At 41.0% G+C, this 12,500-nt stretch overlaps 1 non-coding gene across 1 annotated transcript; it reads right to left on the bottom strand.

The window, feature by feature from the left end:
- Positions 1 to 7,762: 7,762 nt before the first annotated feature.
- LOC116668359 lies at positions 7,763 to 7,887 on the bottom strand. Its single transcript, XR_004325529.1, has one exon. It is a non-coding gene; the product is annotated as a small nucleolar RNA SNORA40 (small nucleolar RNA).
- Positions 7,888 to 12,500: the final 4,613 nt, after the last annotated feature.

The raw sequence follows: 12,500 nt of genomic DNA, 5'->3' as shown, positions 1-12,500 counted from the left end.
TGGTTATCTGACTTCTCTGAACCTGGGCCTCTTCTCAATTTTATCACTCAGAATGTTTGAAAGAAAATGACCACATGGCAAAATATGGTACAAAAATTGTAGTATATCTTAAATATTTACATTTAACAAAAACATTGTCACACACACACATATGCACAAACTATTCAGACATAACATAAAAAGGTTATATTTGAGTGCTTCATGTATGTGAAGTCCAGGGCAAATAGCCTCCCTGGCCTTCACTGTAATCAGCTCTACATTTAGCTCTCCTAAATCTCTTTCTGGATTAGAGACAGGAAATAACTAGACCATACATGTATCTTAGAGGAAGGGGAGAGAAAGGAAGAAACTGGAAAGAGGAGGAGGAAAAGAAGGAAGAAAGTTTCCCCATCTATAAATTGGGGATAATAATCCATAGGGTTGTAAAGAGAAACAGAAGCAATAATCTGTGTGAAACCAATTGATAAAGTGCACATGTGAGTGCACAAAGAGTGCACATGTGAGTATGTCACAAGGCCTCCCCTTAAGGAACTTATAATCTTTTAAGGTGTCTAAACACATATACTTGTAACTCTAGTGGGAGGCAGTTTAAGAGCAGTATCATGACTTTTATTTATTCATTTATTTATACTCTGAAAAAAAATTACTGAATTCATCTTCTGTCCTAAGCACCATGCTACTTTGTACCAGGCACACTAGGAGTACAGCAGTGAACAAGTCAGACCCTGTGGAGCCTTCGTGGAGCAATCTCTTGTGGAAACAGGTGTTGCCATCTGCGAAGATCATCAGAAGATGAGCCGACTACTGGCTTCCAGTTTTTTCTTCCTCATTGATCCTGCCCAGTGCCCAGTGCTCAGTGCCTCATCCATGGTAGGTTCTCATCAAGCCCATATCCAGTGAGACCCTTGAATTCAGAACTCATTTCCTGGATTGAGATGGATGGGTGGAACTTTGCAGAGCAAACACGAGTGAACAGTAGTGGAGATGGGAATCTGTGCCTGGATGAGGTGAAGGGTTCCTGTAGGAGAGAAATAGGAGATAAAGCTGGGTGGTGGGGGGAGAGGTTAAGCAAGCTCTCCCAGGCAGGAGAGGTAAAACCCTGATGTGAAAGTGAGAGGGAGCTGGTCAGATTGCATTTTAGAAATACAACCCTACCTGTGTTGTAGAGCATGGGCTTGAGTGAGTTAAAAAAAGAGGCAAGAGACCTGTTAGAAAACAGATACAAAGATGTAGTGAGGTCTGAATCAAGGCTGCAGTATGGGGATTCAGCAAAGGGGACAATGCAGAAGCTACCATTCTTATAGAGGGGATAGTGAGGAGGAGGAAGACAAAAGGAAAGGACATGATTTGAATATGAACCTTCAAACCCGATCTAGTTCTCCAGGGGTACACTCCCTTTGAATATTACTCTTTCTTGGCAGGAATCACAATCCTAATTAAATAATTATTTGTGCAGTTATCTTTTATCTTTCTAAGTACCCTGAGATTAGAATCCTTGCCTCTCTGGCACAAAATGGATATTCAGTAGATATTTATGGAAAATTGGGACTAAATGGAAAGGGTGGGAGGGGTCAAAGTGGCTCTGAGACTTGGAGATGGGTGAATGGGGGGTGGGAGGAAGACTCACTCAGGGTTTTGTGGTTTTGAGCCTCAGACCTTAAAAGTCTAGCCTGGGAAGAGAAAGGGAGAAAGGAGGACAGTTAATCATTTTTCAAACAAGAACTGCCAACAGAAATTTTTTTTTAATTTATTTTATTTTTTAAACCTTTTTTTATTGAGTTATTGTCATTTTACAATGTTGTGTCAAATTCCAATGTAGAACACAATTTTTCAGTTATACATGAACATACATACATTCATTGTCACATTCTCTTTGGCTGTGAGCCACCACAAGATCCTGTATATATTTCCCTTGCTACACAGTACAATCTTGTTTATCTATTCTACAAAAAAAATTCTTTTAATTAAAAAATTTAAAAAGAATCGCCAAAAGAGAGTTTATTGATTATCACACATGCCCCTTCTTCATGTATTTTGCCACTTCCTTATTTTGCCTGGATGTCAGTACATTCTAAACCTGCAGAATTGCTTTGTCTGTGAGGGTGCCACCCAAGATTCTTCCGTATCTCTCAGAGATTCAGACACAGAAGTCTGGTGGTTCATCTGGAGTGTTTCCCAGCCTGGCTCAGAGGAGCGCCTGCATCTGTGCTGCCTGGCCCAGTGCCTGCCTGCATTTGTGCAAGTCCTCCAGCCCCCTGACAGAAGGGGCTGATGATAGACAACAATCTACAAGAGCCCATCTTTTTTCCTCTCCTAGGATAGAGACCCTGGCTCCAGCCTGAGTTAAGGTCTCAGGTCCAATAATTACCAGTTGGCAAAAGATATATTGGCAATATAATGTAGTCCTTAAGATCTGGCTTGGGTGTCACTCTGACCTGAACCCGAATCTCAACTCTGCCACTTACTGTGTGATCTTGGTTAAGTCAGTTAACCTCAGAGAAGGATGTTAAAATCTACCTGGAATGGTTGACATGATGATGAGGAGAGAAAATATACAAAACGCTTGGTTCGCAGTAAATATTCCATGAGCAGTAACACTTATTATTAGATGCAGAGAGTCTATTGTCTGTGTCCCTGATAAAGGCAGCCAGGAAACAAATTAAGGTCTGAAGTGTCAACACATTGGATGGTGCCACCAGAACCACTGCCATGCTGTTGCATCACCAGAAAGTATCTCCTTCTTTATATCACTAACTTTTTATTTTTCGTCTGTGTCCTTGGCTGCAAGTAAGACTAGATAAATCCAGAATATGAATGCTTTTGGCTGCAAATAACAGAAAACTTGACTATGGTAACTTTTTTTAAGTATATCCTGCTCACAAGAAGAATGGAGGTAGGCACTTTTACTGGCTCAGTAATTGCAGAGCTGCTATCTCTGCAGTTCAGTTTGACTTAGTCTTCTAGTTGCAAGTTTGCCATTGTAGCCCAAGCCATCACATCATGTTTAAGGACAGAGGAAAGAGGAAAAGGAAGCTGAAGCATCTGAAATTGGAAAGCTAAAATTTTCTAAGGAACTCCACAAAGCATACCCTGCTTTCTGTCTCATAGCCAGAACCAACAGCCAACAAATATTTCAGCTTCCTTGTCCCTTAGAGGGACACTTTCGAGGTGTGTGTTTCACAGTATTTTCAAGGTTCCCGAGAGGGGTTGAGTGAGCTCCAGGTGCCAACTGCAGGAACCCACTCATTAATGAACCCTTTATTGGCTTTTATCCCTCCCCCAACTCACTTGTCTCAGGGAACCCAAATTAAAAAGAATGGAGTTGGCTGAGTCAGGCACACTAGGAAGGTGACAATGAGCTCTGCAGCATTGATGGTATAAGGTGCACTCTCTCGTTGTTTGAGATATCACCCAAATACTATGAAGGGGACGCAGATGCTGAGTGTCCGATATGAATGATAGGTGTCCATGATAATAAACCCTGGATTGTCCAACATCAATATATACCCTACTTTCTACACTTACACTTCAAAAAATGAAACAAAACTCACTAAAACAATCCTCCCCTTTATAATCTAAATTGTCATCACTATACCCATTCCCCCACCCCAAAAAAGAAATCAATCCAAGTCTCATCAGTTACTTCATCCAGCTCCGAGTCCAGGATCTTGGAATAATATTCATCTTCCTCGAGTTCCATAATCGTCCTTCCTCAATATTCTTCAGCCTATAGACTGAACAATAAAGTCAACCACCACAACATGCCACACCTTACACATATTGGAGGGTGGGTGGGGGGAGAAGAAAATTAGATACTATTTTAGTATCTGAATATACTCAAAGCAAGCTGAGATATTTGTTGATTCCAGCTATGAGACAGAAAGCAAGGTAGGCTTTGTGGAGTTCCTTAGAAAATTAGATACTAAATTAGTAACTGTTGAGCTGACATGATAAAACTTTCTGTAACTGATCACAAGACCTTAATTGATAGTTTTGACTTCATATATCCACTACTCACTTCATATTTTCTTTGTCTTTGACCAACCCCTGGGTTCATCAGGGTCATAGTGATGGGAAAAGAGGACATGAAAGAAGTTTGCTGCTCTCTTAAAGGCTCTGATCCAGAAATGGCATATATCACTTCCACTTCCACTGCATTAGCTAGTACTTAGTCAGATAGCTTCTGGCTGGGGCTATAACTTGAGTTTTCTATAGGTGACCTAAACCTTTTTTCTTGAGGGGCTGAAGACCTTGGTGGTCCTGCCTGTATAATATTCCCATAATTTTCTGTACTAAGTAAGCATGGCAGAACTAGGAGATGCCCCAGGTATCCTCTGGGTTATATCATAGTCCTTCCTCCCTCTATTGCATAGTGACCATTCTATTTTGCCTTGATAAATGCTCCTTTACTCCAACCAACCATCATAATCAGAGATATGCCAGTGAACTTTAACAATAGGTTCTCTGAGGTAAAATACCTGATTTGTAGATTTGCCAACTTCTGTAGTGTGAATACTCCCCCCATGGCCAATTTTAAGCTACCAACATTATATCACTGAAGAAAAATGCACTATGGCATATGAAATAGTGGCCCTTCAAAGAGGTCCACATCCTAACCTCTGAAACCTGAGAATATACCACCTTATATGGCCAAAGGGGTTTTGTAAATTAAATTAAGGCTCTTGAGATGGGGAGAGTAGCCTGGATTATCCAGGTGAAGCCAATGCAATCACATGGTTCCTTGTAAGAGAAAGAAGGAATCAGGAGAGTCAGTAAGAAAAAGAGATGTGACAATGAAAGCAGAAGTCCTAGTGATTCAACCAAGGAATCAGGGTACCCTCTAGAAGCTGGAAAAGGGAAGAAGCAAGTTTTCACCTAGAGCCTCTAGAAGGAACACAACTGTGCTGACACCTTGATCTCAGGCCTGTAAGACCTATTTTGGATTTCTGATCTTCAGAAATGTAAGATAATAAATTTTTATTGTTTTAAGCCACTAAATTTGTGGTAATTTGTTACAGCAACAATAGGAATCATACATGTACACAATCAACTCCGATAAGCCTGTATCACCTACTCTGGCACACCACTGAATTAACGTTTGTTTGTTTGTTTGTTTGTTTAACCTACTAGCATGAAAAATTTGCCCCAGATTGGCCAAAGGCAGTCTTAGTTTCCAATCCACCAGAACTAAATACATGTCCTTTGGTGGAGGCATTCCTCCTTTGGGTAATAAAATTTGTGAATAACCACTCAGAATCCCAGAGAATGAAGATAAACATTTAAAAGTAGTCAATAAGGTATAATAGATTGCCACTCCACATTTACCCTTTTCTCCTGGGATCCATCTATTTTGGCTAGGAATGAAACGCTACCACACATTGGTTACTGGTTCAGGACTAACAGTGCAGCCTGCATAGGATAGAACTTCAAATCTTTGTCCCTTACTTATAGCCATGTATTGGGCACCTTTTGTGCCCATGGGCACACCTACTCCAGCCATTGCTATGGCTACCAGTTGCGTGCAGGTGTGACCCGACAGTCCAAAGCTTCATCTGCTTTCTCCAAGTATCTCGCTTTCTGTCCCAGGGCTTCTCTCATGGAACACACCTCATGTGATGCCTATGAGAACCTGTGCAATCATTTTGACTCATGTCAGCCTGAACGTGTCAACTTGAGAGAGTGCAAAGGAGTTAACCAGCAGTTGGGAAACCCTTGACCAGTGAAGCACAGGAGCTGCTGAATAAATACTCACCTCTTCCTTCCCTTGATTGGACAGTTGAGAGTCACACTCTGCACTGCCTCAGAGTATCTCCAGGGAAATCGAGCCCCATATGCCCAAAGCAGTGACCTTCCGGATCACTCATCCTTGGGTTGGCTTTCCTACTTTGCCTGTTTTACTCTTCCTACTTAGTCTCTGACTCCTGTCCTTTGGGATCACTTCTGAAAATAAGCTACCTGTTTGCAAGACCCTGTCACAGGCTCTGCTTTGGGGCAGGTGGGGAATAAATCTAAAAGATTTGTTAGTAAAAGTGACCCTAGAAGGCAGATTCTCAGGATGGGAGTCTGGAACTGGAGCAGACCCCAGTGAGCACCCCATTCCTGGTGGTAGGAGCAAGTGCTGATACCCCTTGACATGCAGGAGCCTTATAATTATTAAAATCCTTACCAGTGGTATACTGTAATAAGATGTAAAAGAAAGGTGAGGAGAGGAGCGTATAGCTCAAGCAGTAGAGTGCATGCTTAGCATGCACAAGTTCCTGGGATCAATCCCCAGTTATGTCCTCTAAAAATAAATAAATAAAACCCAATTACCACCCCCTCCACCAAAAAAAAAAAAAAAGGAAAGTGAAGCATTGATTTAAGAGGCACAAGTAGCATTTGAATGGCCTGGGAATAGTGTTACAAGAATTATAGTGTCAGCAGGCTTTTGTTAATGACTTTTGAAATCCTGGAAAAATACAAGATAGGAGATCAGGTTAACTATCAACGCAAATGTATTTGTCAACCGTGGCTTGAGTGTTACACTGAACTATACTTGTTCACTTCTCCTTCATCAGTCACTTCTTTCTGTCCCTTTCCCTGACTTCTCTGCTGCGTGTGCCTGTTCCTAAAAATTCAGTCCTAGGTTCTTCATTCCTTGCTCTTTCCAATAGCGAATTATCCTCATCTAGCGTCTTTTGTTATTATCTTCATTCCAGCGTCTCTCTGATGTGTTTGCCATCCTTTTCTGTAGCTCTAGATTCTTGAACATTTTAAAACTTTAACTGTTGTTAAGAGACGTTGGTCAGTGTGTCAGTATATCTCCACAAGATGGCAGCCTTGCTAACTTTGGCTGCACTGAATACAGTGATCCACTCCCTCAAGTTGGAGCGGGTAGGAGGGACTTCTAATAAGACTTTATTAATCTTATTTAAACATTTGTTGACTGCCTTCTCAATACTGGTCTTTTTAATATGTTAGTATTGTTTTTGGTTTTGTTCTTTTTCTGTAAAGGAGTTTCTTTATTATATGTAACATAGGCAAAATTACTTGTCAATAAATTTTTAAGGAATTTCACATATTCTTAACATGTTCTGATCCTGGCCACTATCCATCACCTTAGTTCCTCCAATGTTTGAGTCACAATCTTCAAGATAGCCTTTTCAAAAATTTTTTTTGCTCAATCCACATTTTTCACAGTTCACAATTCTTTTAGTTGGGTTTCTTCGATCTCCAGTGGACTATGGACACATTTCAAAAATTCCCCGCCTGTAATCTTTGGACTCCAGTTTCCTCAAGCAATTTACTTTTGGACTATATTTAGGGTCAGAGGAGATGGAGCTGACTGGTTCAGAATTTTAGACACCCTCTAAACTCACCTTAAGTTCAAATCATATTCAGTCCGAAGCTGTCACACCCTAGGAACAGTACTGACTGTTTAGATATGCAAATACCTTTTTTAAAGTTCAGACACTGTGTTCTCAAGATAAAAGCCTAAAGGAAGAGGCCATCTTTGCTTCATGTCAGCATTAAAATTAGAGCACTAAGGGTAGAGTGTGTGCTTAACATGCACGAGGTCCTGGCTCCCATCCCCAGTACCTGTGTTAAAAAATAAATAAACCTAATTACCTCCCCCAAAAAATTATTTTAAAAAATTGGAGTACTAAATCAATATAGCTGATAATTTCTTCATATCTTACCCTTTTAAATGATCAGTTCTATAGTCCTGGAAGCAACCTTTATGTTTATCAATGTCCTCATCAGTTGAATCTGTTTTAGGTATCATGTCCCTTCTTATCTGTATCAAAACTCATACTGAATGAGTTGTGGTTTGCAAAAGAGGATTTACTTTCGCACTTGTCTGTTAAGTCTTTGTCCACAAATTAAACAAAAGGAAATACAAGTCCAGTATTGGTTTTTCTTTTGTTTTGTTTTTGTTTTTTGGATATTCCCCAGAATAGTCCCATTTGCAGATGAGAAAACTGAGTTGAAAATGGTTAGCTTGCTTGAAATCAGGACCTAGATTTGAAACTGGTTTTCTGACCCCAAACCCAATTCTCTTTCCATTAGATAAGTGAACATAAAGCTGTAACAGTATTATTATTTAGTATTAGGTATTTTGTTTTTGTTTTTAGTTACAAGTAACAGAAAACCAACTTGAGCCAGCATAACAACACAGCAAATCATTTGGGAGTGTCTCATGGGAACCTGAACAGAAATGACGTCCTGGCTTTAAAAGAAATAACAGAGCCAGGAACTGGAAAGCCTTCAAGACCTGGGGGAGGAAAGATGGGAAAATAGGGGAGGGGAAGAGATAGGGAAAGCTGGGGAGACCTAAAAAATTAAGCTCTGCCCCATCCCCCATTCAACTAGAATAGCCCCCACTGTAATGCATTTTACATGTTGGGGTCCTATGCCAGGTTCTATTTGAAAAATAAGGGTTCAAATATGTTAGACAATTATTTTAAACCATTGGTGTAATGTATGAAGCCATTCCCATATTGTTAGACATTTAGGGGCTCTTGGGTTTTTCTGATTTTTTCACTCTAATAAGTAAAATTGTGATGAAGATTCTTTCATATTGTACTAGACAGTGCATGGAGTCATGGAGTACTTCTGTTTCCCCCCACCCCCCAGCCCTTATAACTTTCCTTAAGGGAGGAAAGGGTGGGAGGTTATAGCCTCAGACAATTAATTCTAGCTAGTGCTCAAAGGCCAGTGCTACTTGGGCCTTCCTCTATTGTCAACCAGTCCAGAAATACTTAGTGACCATGAAACCACATGCTCATCTACAGTGATGGATAGAACAGGCACGGTCTGTCGTAATGGAGCTAACGGTCTAGTGTGGGGAAATCAGACATGAAACAGACACTCTACTAAATGATTACACAAGACACACAAGCAGAGTGCAGCCAAGCAGAAGTTCAGAAGGTTAAGAAAACACACAACAGAGAGATCTGACTTAATTTGGGAGGGGGTGGATGGTTAGGGCAGGCTGCCCTGAGGAAGTGTTATTTAATCTGAGACAAGGATGAGCCAGACAAAAGGAATGGAGAGGAGCTGTTCGAGCAGAGAAAAAGTGTGAAGGCCGTAAGGTGGAGGAATTTTGGCAGGTTCAAGGGACTGAGATCAGATCTGTGTGACTGGCCACAGAAAAGAAAGGAAAGGGATAAGAGATGGAAGTGAAAGAGGTAACACGGTCCAGATCATGCAAAGTCTTATGAGCTATAGTAAGGATTCTGAAATATATTACAAGGATATAGGAGATCATTGGAAACCTTTAAATTGCTGAAGTGCACCGTCCTATTTGTGCTTGAACAAGAGCATAGCGTACAAGGCCAAAGTGGATACAAGAAGACCAGCAGATAAAGACAGGGGGCTGATGAAGAAGTCCAGGCAAGGGATGATGATGGCTGGGAAGACAGTGACAGCAGTAGATGAAAAAAAATGGACAGATTTGAGAGTGAGTGATCTAAGAGGTGGAAATTACAGGAGATAGTGATTGATTGTTTATGGTAGTATGTGTAAGAGAGGGTGAGAAGCCAAGACTATTAGTTTTCTGATTTGAGCAGTTGGGTAGATGGTATTTCCTTACACAGAGTGGGAACACTGGAGAAAGAGTACATTTGGAGGGGAAAGGTAATGACTTCTGTTTTGTCATGTTCAGCCTGAGGTATCTCTGGGATTTCCTGTATATGCAAGTAGACATATAGAACTGCATGGAGCTCAGAAGTTTGGCCGGGAGGTGTCAGTTTAGGAATCGTGGAATTGGATTAGTCTACAGTGAGACAAGGAAAAGGTCCTCCAGAGCTACTGAGGATCTACATCAATAGTGAGTTAGAAGAGAAGCCAGAAAAGGAGATTCAGAAGGAGCAACCAGAGAGGTAGCAGAAACTCAGAAAAATACATGGTTCAAGAAAGCCACGGGAATAAAATGTTTCAAAAAAGGCAGTGGATCCCTCCACTAAATGCAATAGAATAAGCAAATAAAAAGAGGATGCAAAAGTGGTTCTGGAAATACAGTGGCCACTGGTGATATTATCAACAGCAATTTGGCAGAGTGGTAGGAGGCAGAGACTGGATAGGAGTGGGATGAGAAGTGGGAAGTGAGAAAACCAAGACAACAGTGTAGGTTACCCTTGAAAATTCTGCCCCTAAAAGAGACAGACAAAAGGAGTTGGAGGGGTTATAACTGAATTACTTTGCTCTATGCCTGAAACTAGCACAATATTGTAAATCAACCATACTTCAATAAAACAGGGAGGATTGGAGGGAGACATTCATTCACCCATTTCTCCCACCTAAAGATTATGGAGTCATAACTCAGCTCTTCTCTTCCTCTCATGTCCTACTTCCTGTGTATCAACAAAGCCTGTTGGCTGTAATTTCAAAATATGCTGAATCCCACCACCTATCACTTTTTCCACTGCTACCTACTCAAAACCACCACAGTCTCTTGCCTGGGCTATCTTAAGAGTATCTTAATTTATCTTCTGATTGGTCTCTCCCTCACACCCCTTCCCTATTTAGCAGCTCTGTAAACTAAAGGGACAGGTTATCTCTCCCCTACACACAGTGTACATGCCACAGTGGGAAAGGCATAGGGTAACCTCTATAGCCATTCCCCTTCAAAGAGACAGAAAGCGGGAAGTGCATAATGGAGCCAATTCTGAAATGCTTGTTGGTTTAGAGTCTAACCCAGTTGCCTTGGAGTCATTTTTATTCACTGAGGTTTATGGATCCAGTGTCTGGGCTCTTGGTTCCACCCTCTGAATCATCCTTCCCTTATACCAAAAGAAAATTGACTTTGCAACTGAGTAACCTTCTCACATATAAAAGGGATACAAAGACCTCTCTCTGTTTGTTTTGTGCTATGTCACTGTTAGTCTGAGCTGATGATGCTTCTGCCAGGGCAATTTCCTTAAAGGCTTTATGGGGTTCTTATGCATCAATTTACAACCCACTCCATTCAACAAAAACCATGCCTAACAACTGTCTGAGCAGAGTTCAGAGACCAGCTCTTCTCCACCTTGGGCTCCCCAAGAGACTGCTGTGAACAAACATTCTTAAGATATTTAGAGAGACTTCTTTGTATCTGACAGGTTCTATGAGGCACCTCCTTAGATCTTTTTTTTTAGATAATGTTTTAGATCTTTATTTTTAGATAATGTTTTCCTGACAGTATCTTGGATTTTATTTTTGCCAAGAGACATTTCTTAATTTTAGAATCATTTACCATCTGGAGAGGCTGACAATGAAAACCAGTTTTATATTTAAGCCCAGGAAGTCCTGGTCCTGGATATATTGAGGATTTATTGAGATGTAGTTCACATACTATGCAATTCACCCATTCAAACACACAATTGGATGGTTTTTGGTATATTCACAGAGTTGCAACCATCACCACAATCAATTTTAGAACATTTTTATCACCCTAAAAGGGAAACTGGTACCATTAGCAGTCACTCCCCATTTCTCCCCCGCCCCCAGTCCTTACTTGCCTGTTGTAGTAATCACTAATCTGCTTTCTGTTTCTATAGATTTGCCTATTCTGGGCATTTCATATAAATGGAATCATACAAGATGTGGTCTTCTATATAGTTAGGTTTATTTTTTAGTTTATCTCTCTCCTTTCGTGTTTTATCATGGGCAGCATGTAAAAGGCAGGTAGCACCATCCGTATTCTGCCTAGAAATCTCCTTGGTTGGCTCCTTGAGTTCAACAGGGACATTTCTTATTTTCTGTATTCCTTCGTGTGACAATGTTGCCAAACTTTCTAGGAAAGGACCCCTTGCCTCCTGCTTTCAATAACCTTTTCCTCCTTTTCCTTCGTTCCCCTCCGGACAGCCCCCTCCAGGCCCTTCAGGTTTCAGCTTACAGTCACTGAAGCTTTTTAAAAGCCTTTTCCCTCAAGCCCCTTCCAACCGGTAATCCCAAAGCCAATGCTACACGTTTTAGGCTTTTGTTATGGCAGCACCCAGACCAAACTGTTTCATTTTCTATTGCTGAACAATGAATCACTCCAAACTAAATCTGAGCCCTCTCGCAAGCAGATGCCAAAGATGGAATCAAAAGTTCAAGGGGGAAATGCCTGTGAAAGATCAAAATGAGAGGAAGTAGGAGTAGACAGGAAGAATCTTCAGACTCTGATGCAGGCCTGGTACCCGTGAAAGGAAGGGTGGGTAAGAAGAGCCTTAGGGTACAGTGAGACAACTCTGGGAACGCCTTGGCCAGGCCAGTTTCCTAATAGAGGAGTGCCACATTGTTACCGAGTCCAAACTTGTTCCGCTCATGGCACAACAGGCCAATAAATCAGGAGACGGGGTTTAGAGGTAAAATAGCGATTTTATTTAGAAATAGCGATTTTATTTAGAAAACTCGCAGACCAAGAAGATGGCAGACTAATGTCTTGGAAGATCATCTTACTCCAGTCAGAATTCGGGTTCCTTTTATACTAAAAAGGGGAGGGGGTGTGGTTGGTTGTTGCAAAATTCTTGGTTTGGTAGGAATTCTTTCTTCTT

The sequence above is a fragment of the Camelus ferus genome, chromosome 13, assembly GCF_009834535.1.
Source record: "Camelus ferus isolate YT-003-E chromosome 13, BCGSAC_Cfer_1.0, whole genome shotgun sequence".
In the NCBI taxonomy this organism is placed as follows: Eukaryota; Metazoa; Chordata; class Mammalia; order Artiodactyla; family Camelidae; genus Camelus; species Camelus ferus.
Note: the sequence above shows the minus strand (reverse complement) of the source record. Positions and strands in the feature narration are given on the sequence as shown.